The sequence below is a fragment of the Schistocerca americana genome, chromosome 8 (assembly GCF_021461395.2).
Source record: "Schistocerca americana isolate TAMUIC-IGC-003095 chromosome 8, iqSchAmer2.1, whole genome shotgun sequence".
NCBI lineage: Eukaryota > Metazoa > Arthropoda > Insecta > Orthoptera > Acrididae > Schistocerca > Schistocerca americana.
This window is the reverse complement of record NC_060126.1, coordinates 240,634,782-240,644,541: the sequence shown is the minus strand read 5'-3', so window position 1 is coordinate 240,644,541 and position 9,760 is coordinate 240,634,782. Positions and strand designations below refer to the sequence as shown.

The following is a 9,760-nucleotide window of genomic DNA, read 5'->3' as shown; positions in this document are numbered from 1 at the left end:
AATGAGAAATCTAATCACTCTCATCTTTCTCGGCTGTGCTCGGTTCTTCAAGGAAGTAATCTGTGCAGCCGGTAATTTCATTTAGCACTGTGGTGTGAGCGTGGAGTGGTGCAGCGGTTAGCGCACTGGATGCGTATTCGGGGGGACGACGGTTCAAGCCGACGTCCGATCATCCTGATTTAAGTCCTCCGTGAATTTCCTAAATCGCTTCAGGCAAGTGCTGCGGTGGTTCCTTTGAAAGGGCCCTGCTGTCTTCGTGCCCACTCTTTCCTAATCATATGGGACTGATGACCTCGCTGTTTGGACCCCTCCCCCCCCCGCCCCCCCCAGATCAACGAACCAACCATTGTGGTGTGGCGTTGTTCCAAGCAGCCAACGGCCTTGCCTCAGTGATAACACTGGTTCCCGTCAGATCACCGAAGTTAAACGCTTTCGGGCTGGGTTACCACTTGGATGGGTGACCATCCGGTCTGCCGAGCGCTGTTGGCAAGTGGGGTGCACTCATCACTTGTGAGGCAAACTGAGGAGCTGCTTGATTGAGAAGTAGCGGCTCCGGTCTCGTAAACTGACATACGGCTGGGAGAGCGGTGTGCTGACCATGTGCCCCTCCATATCCGTGTCTAGTGACACCTGTGGTCTAAAGATGACACGGCGGCCGGTCGTTACCGTTAGGCCTTCATGGCCTGTTTGGACGGAGTTTAGTTTCGTTTTTATTGTTCCAGGCTTACCCCTTGAGTTAACCAACCAACTTTGCAAGAAGCACTTTAAACTAAATTCGGAAGCTTGGAGAAAATGTATAAATTGGCGGTACAGACATTAAAAATTCTGAAGTCACATGCATTATTTAAATGTCAGTTGCAACAGTTTTCGAAGTAATTCAACGAAGGATATGGAGACTCTACATGTATATAATACTGCAAAGTACACTCCCTAAGTCAAGGAGCATGCCTGGAATGGCGCCACACAGCAATGCTAAATGAACTGTTGCTCTGTATCGAGCACTTTCGAGAAGGACAGAGCATAGCCGAGGAAAAATTTGCTCACCAGCTAGAAAAACTACGAAACGGAGGTCCTCAATTTGAGACACATCCAAGCATACTGAGGCTACGGTGGATGGGACACCTTAACATCTACCACGACCTCAGTCTACCTGGACGTGTCTCTCCACACTATCATGATGAAAGCGCTCTAGGTACACACTGAGAAGAAACAGAAGTCATGTGCCAGCTAGCCCCTTATGCTAACTAACACCAGTCTCCCCTAAGTCAAGACTTTCTATGAACCCCAGATGAACTGGAGATTAATACTGTCGTTCTGTTTTAGAAATTCGTTGGTGACTTGCATGTGATCCATTGGTTTATACGTACTTCTAAATGCCGCTTATTTCTATAATTGATGAAAACGGGAAGTTACGTACATATCAGGGGAGAAACTGATTAATATTCAGCGAATCACTACACTCTTTCACTGGAGCCATGCCATATTTGAATAAAGACACTGGGAACCTAATTTGATGACAATCAGGATTTGGATTTCAAATCTAAAAAACGTATCCACACAATGATTTTGTGACTACTTCATTTCGTGCAACTCATGTCATTTGGCAAACAACATTTTGGGATTAACTTTGCCCGCAAAAGAGTATTTCTATGCCATACAACAGACGTATAGTCCCCTGAGGCGCCAAGAATCCACATTCTTGCCGCGTAAACATAACTACTCCCTAACAGGACATGAAGGCCTAACGGTACCGACCGGCCGCATCGACATCCTCAGCCCACAGGCTTCACTGGATGGACATTTGGTCAGCACACCGCTCTCGCTGCCGTATGTTAGTTTACGAGACCGGAGACGCTACTTCTCAATCAAGTAGCTCCTCAGTTTGCCTCACAAGGGCTGAGAGCACCCCGCTTGCCAGCAGCGCTCGGCAGACCGGATGGTCACGCATCCAAGTGCTTGGCAATCGCAGTGTTGTACGTAGAGGGATGTAGGGATCTAGGGATACACGATGCTTTTTGGTAGGTACTTCAGTCTAGTAACTAACTTTACAATCACATTAAGGAATGCGCACTAGAGACCACCATTAGCAGTTTCTGAGATTTTCTACAGTGTTGTGTTTGTTGTTTTTAGACATTGGGGTTGTGTTTTCGCAGCATTTGTAAATATGTCGTGTTCTACACATTAAGTAGTTATGACATATTGAGGTTATTTGGAGTCTATCGCTGTTCTGTTTATACAACATGTGGGCAGTAAAATCATGCTGTATCGGCCATGCACCATCTTGTACCTTAAAGAAGAAGAAGGTCTCTTACAATAGAACATGTGAAACTTCCAAATGAACTGAGTTTCCTTAACGTTTTAACAATTTTACCCGTGTTGAAAAACAGGAATTCGTGTTAGTTTCCAATAGCTTCTGTTTTGAAATACATTTAACTTATAACTGGTATTTGATAATATTTCTGCTTGATTTTGTTTCGCATACTGCTGTCTGATGTGTAGTAGAGTACTAGTGTAGACAGACTAATAAATACAATAGGCCTTTAAATTTCAGTCGAATATTTCTTCCTAAGTACATAACCATGTTGCAACTTAGAACATGTTTTCAAATTTTGAAAAACCTTAATTTTTCTGAGCAATTTGTGGAATTCCAGAAAAAGACTGCAGCATATAAAAATTGCACGCCATCATTTCAAAATGGAATAAGAAGCTTTATTACATTTCTGTTAGATGGCTGGCTTGAGGTAAAAATCTAAAAATTGTATCGTGGAATAACAGTCTCTCTTACTCTAAAATGAGACTTTTTTTAATAAGTAAAACGTAGGAGTGAGTTAAGGACCCCCTACCTAATTTTATGTCTACATCGATAAAGCTATTCACACAAAATTAGTTTTAAAATAAACTCTAGGGTTCATCTAAGCGATATGTCAGTATTAAAAACACCTTTTTATGTTGACTACACTGCGCTGATTTCGAGGGAAGAAAATGTCCTGCCGATAGCAGTTAATAAATTGAATAAAACGTATTACGAGTATAGTCTCAAAATATTTGCATAAAACTTAAACCGAGGCTTACATACGTGAATTTTAAACTCTGACTAAAATTATCGTTAAAGAATGATCGAACAAAACAGGTTGGTTGGTTGGTTGGTTGATTTTGGGAAGGGGACCAAGCAGCGAGATCATCAGTCCCATCAGATAAGGGGAGGATGGGGAAGGAAGTCGGCCGTGCCCTTTCAAAGGAACCATCCCGGCATTTGCCTCAAACGACTTAGGGAAATCACGGAAAACCTAAATTAGGATGGCCGGACGCGGGTTTGAACTGTCGTCCACCAGAATAAGAGTCCAGTGTGCTAACCACTGTGTCACATCTCTCAGTGCAAAACAAGTCAAATACTACAAATGCGATAGTTGTGGTATAACGTATAATTACGATACACATACATAAAAAATTAGTAATATTTTCGGAACAAACAGCAGGGATCAGAAAAATATAACTACGAAACGTAAAAGGTAAAGAGTTCCTAAGACTAATTTTCTACCAACGTTCCCATATGGAAGTTAGTCATAGGTACTAAACAAGAAATACGTATCCAGAACACAGCTGATACTCAAGCAGAAATAATCGTAAGACGATCATTTACCATTACCTAATAGCGTTATACAAAAGAGCAGTTAACATTTTGAAAATTGTCAACAAATGTATAAAATACAATATTTTACGTAATCAGTATCTGGTAGTACGCGTATGTTTCCTAAATTCGAGAATACTTTTGAAGATGCAGTTGGCTACGAATGTACAGGGCTACTATAAATGACTCATTCACTTACAAAGATCTACATTTTCTAAAATATCACATGTACAAATTTGACTCAAGCATGAATAGAATCGTAAACTCAACGATTTTGCTTTGTGCTCATCTTTCGACATTACGAGAGAAGAACCATGCCAAAATGGCGACAAAGCAAGAGAATGAAAATTTCCTCTCCAAGCTGATATTCAGCGACCTTCCATTTACCTGGAAAGGTTCATCGCAACATTGCGAGAGTATGGGGTGCTCAAAATTGGTTAATGTTTTCAGTGCAGTGTCACAGATGCAGCTCTATGGGCAGTTTTTCTTCTGTGAGTAGAACGTGACGGGTAGTTATTGCCTTGCAATGTTGCAACTGTTGCTGTTCCCACGACTGAATGCTGATAGCAATAATTTCGTCTTACAACAAGGTAGCACACCCCCTTCATTCGAGCATCGATGTTTGTCGGTACTTAAACGCCGAACTTAAGGCGTCGTTGGAGTGGACGTAGTGGGGAAGATGAAGTGGATCTGTTCTCTTGACGGCCCCCAGGTTGCCCAGCGACGTTTTCGCTTGGGTGTACATTAACGATCATATTTACGTACCACCACTGCCAAGAACACTGGGACAGCTCAGTGAACCCATCAATCTTGCTGTGATGGCCACTGAACTGCTTGAACGTGTTTCGTATGACTCGATAGCCAGGCGCGAATGGGAATAAATATGTAAAAAATTAGTTAGTTTAAGGAAAGAAGAAGAGTTTGTGTTGTTGTGGGACAAGAAGAAGCTTGGAAGATGTCAGGGACAGTGTTTCGACAGTGAGAAAGCTGTATTTAACGCGGAGAGATGAGTGGAAGCCAGAATCGCCTGGAAGACGGTTGCTTCATTGTTCTTGTGATACTTTACTAATACGAGGGGCGTTCAGAAAGTAAGCTCCGATCGGTCGCGAAATGGAAACGACTATGAAAATCCGATAAAGCTTTGCACAGACGTGTTGGGTAGTGTCTCTAGTATAACACCAGTTAGCATCACGTCGCTCTTCTCATTTCTGAGCTCGCAGTGAGTGCGTAAAGATGTCTAGAAAATAGTGTCTGCCGCCAAGTACGAGGGCCTGGTGAGAAATTTCGCCTGAAGCTATGCAGCTAACATTACATAACTGTCGTGCTGTTTCTTCTTCAAGACAATTCTCAGCCGCATTCTGCAGGGGCAATGAAGATGCTCCTGCATCGTTTTCAAATGGAAATGTGAGATTACCCACAATACAGTCCGCAATTGTCTCCCCCTGAGTTTCATCTCTGGTCACATGAACCGCTGTCTTTGAAGACAACATTTTGACACAGATAACGAGGTGTAGGCCAGCGTGGAGAATTGGCGGAAAGCACTGGCGGCTGCCTTCTATGGTGAGGCTATTGAAAAGTTGGTACAACGCTATGACAAAAGTCTAAGTCAGAACGGCGACTACGTAGAGAAGTAGCTGAAAGGTGTAGCTAATTGTTACAAGTAAAACATTTCTGATGTTCACTGTGATTTCAATTTGGCAATCAATCGGAGCTTACTTTCTGAACAGGCCTCGTACCTCACGAAGAAGATTTTTTCGATAGCACAATGATAAAAGCAAAGTTGATGAATTTAAAGGCCTGTTCACGCACCGGTCGTATTTGTAAATGCAATACTTTGGAAAATGTAGAGATTTGAAAATGAATTGTAGTAGACAGGGACTGTAGCGGACTATATAACCAAATTTGTACGATGACTTGCACGGCTCCATAAAAGTCAGAGCAGTGACTAGTATTTTCATGGTGCATATAAGCCGACGGTGTTCAACAGTCGATTCCACGAATCGATCGATTAGCGCGCCCGGCTACTGTCATCTGCTGTCAGAAACAAGAACTCGGCACGGTCGTGTGCAGTCCTGCTCGCCGATGCGGCACCGACGCCTTTGAGTGTTTAGTCACGGTCGCAGACCGCGTATACCTCCCATTAAGGTAAAGGGACCTTTTTCCCACTAGAGGTCTTCCATTCGATATGAACGTGCTGCCACGCCAATGGCCCCCGACAATACCGTCACCCCATCTCCGGTTCCATTATCTAATATGAGGGATACTCATGGAGACTATACTACAAGTACGTAACCTTTATTGTTGCCGTAGAAATGGAAAAAATTAAAAATATAAACTTACAGATAAAAGACTAGTAAGTACTGTCAGAGGCAGTGGGATGAATGAAGACAGTAGCGACTAAAGATAAAAGCAAGGAGTATTCTTCGACAAGCGCGTTGTGATTTTAAAATTACGTAAGTTTAGGGTTTCGTATTTTGCTTGTTACTCATACCTAAAAATCAAAAGTTCGCAATCGCAGAAACACAGCCACCTTGTGGATGAGTGATGGTTACTTTTATCTTTGGGCCGGCCGAAGTGGCCGTGCGGTTAAAGGCGCTGCAGTCTGGAACCGCAGGACCGCTACGGTCGCAGGTTCGAATCCTGCCTCGGGCATGGATGTTTGTGATGTCCTTAGGTTAGTTAGGTTTAACTAGTTCTAAGTTCTAGGGGACTAATGACCTCAGCAGTTGAGTCCCATAGTGCTCAGAGCCATTTTTTTATCTTTGGTCGCTACTGCTACCATTTAGCCCGCTGTCTCGGATTATTACAAATCAGTAAAGTTTTATTTGTTAGTCTTTTATCCATTGTATGTCAAAAATAAAGGCTCTTTAAAGTGCCTTTATATGTTATGCATGATTTGCTTCACTCTTGTTTTTTATTTTATCTGCCGTTCTCTTATGTTCCAGGAGTTTGTTTTACCTCTTTCTGTGAAATACAACCAACTGTGTGCAGCCAGCTCCGTTTTCCTAAAGCGTAATACAAATTTAATTGATAAGTGTGTTCACGCTTTTGATCTTCGCACCGGTTGTTTACATTCATAGTCCTCATATTCACAGCTAGCAATGCCTGAGCTGTTAGCGTCTTGTTTGACATACCGACTTGCAATTTATTTGAACTGAAATGTCCTTATTTCCTTCCTGTTAGTAAACATTGATTAATTCCAGCGTTATGTATAGCTAAATGTCGTACTTTTTATGTTCTGTAAATATTTTTTATTATGTACGATTTTATCCACTAAATTAGTTCTAAAAATGTTGCGAAAGTGCTGTATAAATGTATTCTGTTAACTTACGGTAATTCTGAGTATACAGTACAAGCGCAGGCATCATCGTGATGGAATATGCACACAGAAGTTGTATAGCAGGTGTTAGTCTCAAGGAATGGCTTCTGCACTTTAAACAAAACTTGAGAATTAAGGCTTGGAACGTTCCTTATACAGTAATGTGCGTGGATTAGTATAGCTAAAGTACTTTTGAAATGCAAAGACATTTATTCGTTGTATGGAACAGCCAAGCATACTAGCGCCATCTGGCGTAACTGCTTTCTCTACGTCATCAAAGTGCTTTACAATGGGTTTGTACTTAACCCTCCGTTACTCGCGCGAAAATTCGTGACATCGTCACTCGCGCTGATGACTGGTGTCATCCACAAAGCAAGCGGTCTATTTGTACACTTTGAACGGTGTTTATGACTGGTTTTATGATTTTTTATTAAATCTAAATATAATTCAGTTAATATTTGTACACAGTATAATATATTCTAACTTTTGAAACAGTTTGACCATTCGAAGAACAATATCTTCAGCCGAATTACTCGCATTACATAGTCCCTCATGTTGCTTACCGACGTACGGTTCTAAATTCAAAGTGTAAGCTGTTTTTACATAAACCAAAGCAAACACTTTTAACCCATACTTTGCTGGTTTGCTAGGAATATACTGCCAGAACGGGCAGTTTCCGCTAAAGGCCAAAAGATGTTCGTCAACAGTAAGATATTCAATAAGTTAAAAATATTTTGGGCAATTGTTCGTGAATAGTTCAAGTACCTCTCTGATAGCTCTGACAGCAGACAACTTGTCAATCTCTCTGCGAACTCCTCTATCACGGATATTATCAAACCTCGGACATCTCAACAGAAACGTAAATCGGTTTTCACTTATGCATAAATAACATGATTCAAGTCCGTTTCCCTTTGAGTTATCCCACAATTTCGATATACTGTTCCTAGAACATCTCAAATATCCACATAGATATAACAAACCATCTCTATGGCATCTGTTTCTTTAGTGTCCCTTTCCCTAGATAAGGTACCACGAACTTAATTGGTGTGTATATTAGTACACGTTGCGATAATGCTTACTATGTTTTCATCTTAGAACAAATTCAGAATTTCTATTTCTGTCTTTTTTATACGAGCTTGATGTTTTGGTCCAGGCAAATGCGTAATAAAATTATAAGATCTGCTTCTAACATTGGTAGGATATTTATTTTTCCTCCGTTTAGTTTTTCCATCGTTCCCTAAAAAATGCATCCTCTTGAGTTACTTCTTCCTGTGATTCATATTCATCATTTTCTGACACTTCTTGTTCTATTCCTGAATCATGACCGCTTTCATGAACAGAATCCTCGTCTCTGAGTCAGCGCTGTCACTGTGAGCATCTTCATCACTAAGCTAATTGAACCAGTCCAACCATACATTAGGATATCTACTAATTCTGTCCGAGGTTTTTTTGCCTTCGACATTTCTTCCACAATGTAAAAATAAAGAGAATGCTAGGTAACATGGAAGGTAAACTGCAATCAGTTGCAATACGTCTAAATTTACGCACATGAAAGATCGATTGGATCTATGAAAGCAGTAAAGTAATGCAGACTTACTTAGTTTCAGATTGTGGCAGCAGAACTCGCGCGGATGAGAAGTGTCCTCCAGATTCGCGACCGCTACGGTCGAAGGTTCGAATCCTGTCTCGGGCATGGATGTGTGTGATGTCCTTAGGTTAGTTAGGTCTAAGTAGTTCTAAGTTCTAGGGGACTGATGACCTCAAAAGTTAAGTCTCGTAGTGCTCAGAGCCATTTCAACCATTTTTTGTCCTCCAGACTATAATAATGTTTTATAAACAATTTATCTTTCGTAACTGAAAGACAACTATGATTGGAGCTAACAGCCGGAGAGTTAGCAGAAAGGTACTGAAAATGGCGCGAACTCAATCCAGCCCTGTCAGGCAAAATTGAGCGGGAAAGTCATGTGGATGACGAGTGTCATCCGCGCGAGCAACGGAGGGTTAAGCTTTACGATAATAACATTGACTACATATTGTGTATCTGTAACTGTCAGTTCTGCCATATTCACACTGTACGTCATTTTCTTGTTAACGTTGTATTTTATTTATGACTGTGTTCTATTTCTATGTATGCTACGTTTTACATTTATTCCTTTGAAACTGGCGGAACGATGAAACGCGCAAAGTTCTGTAACGTTGTGGTCAAGACTAAAGTGTTATTATAGTCAAACTATTCACGCTGTATAGTATGTCCGATCTCATCCTCATCTGATTTCTGTTTCCTTCCTATAATATTGCCTTCAGATTCATTTGGTTCTAATCCCTCCACCTATCAGTTTTCCCTTCTTTGTTTCATATTAGTTTTTCATCTGACTTCTTGATATTCGTACAGCTGCTTCTCCTTTCTCCAAAGCTCTCCTTAATTTTCTTGTATTGCTCGAATTTTGACTGAAGGTTTCAGTGGCGGAGAGCAGTGTTACTGGCGGTTTGACGGTCGCGTTTGACGAGGCTCTGCGTGCTAGGGATGCGAAAAACCGACCGCTTAAGACCGATATCGGTATTTTAAATCTGAATAGCCGGTATATTTTGGTATTTGTGTGTTCTCAGTTGTAACAATGTGCTTTATTTCTTACTAATAACCGAGCTTAAAAAACTTAAATATCACTTAGTCATAACAGCAGTGGTAAAATTTTTGTTTATAGGTAAACCTTTTTTAAGAAAGGAGCAGTTTTAATTCGTACAATTTGGCATTGGTTTGAAATTTGCGTTATTATAAAAAAGGGAAAAGCGATCAGTAATATTTTAATAACTAT

At 41.1% G+C, this 9,760-nt stretch overlaps 1 pseudogene; it reads left to right on the top strand.

Moving 5' to 3' along the window:
• Positions 1 to 371: 371 nt before the first annotated feature.
• Positions 372 to 489, top strand: LOC124546358 (annotated as a pseudogene).
• Positions 490 to 9,760: the final 9,271 nt, after the last annotated feature.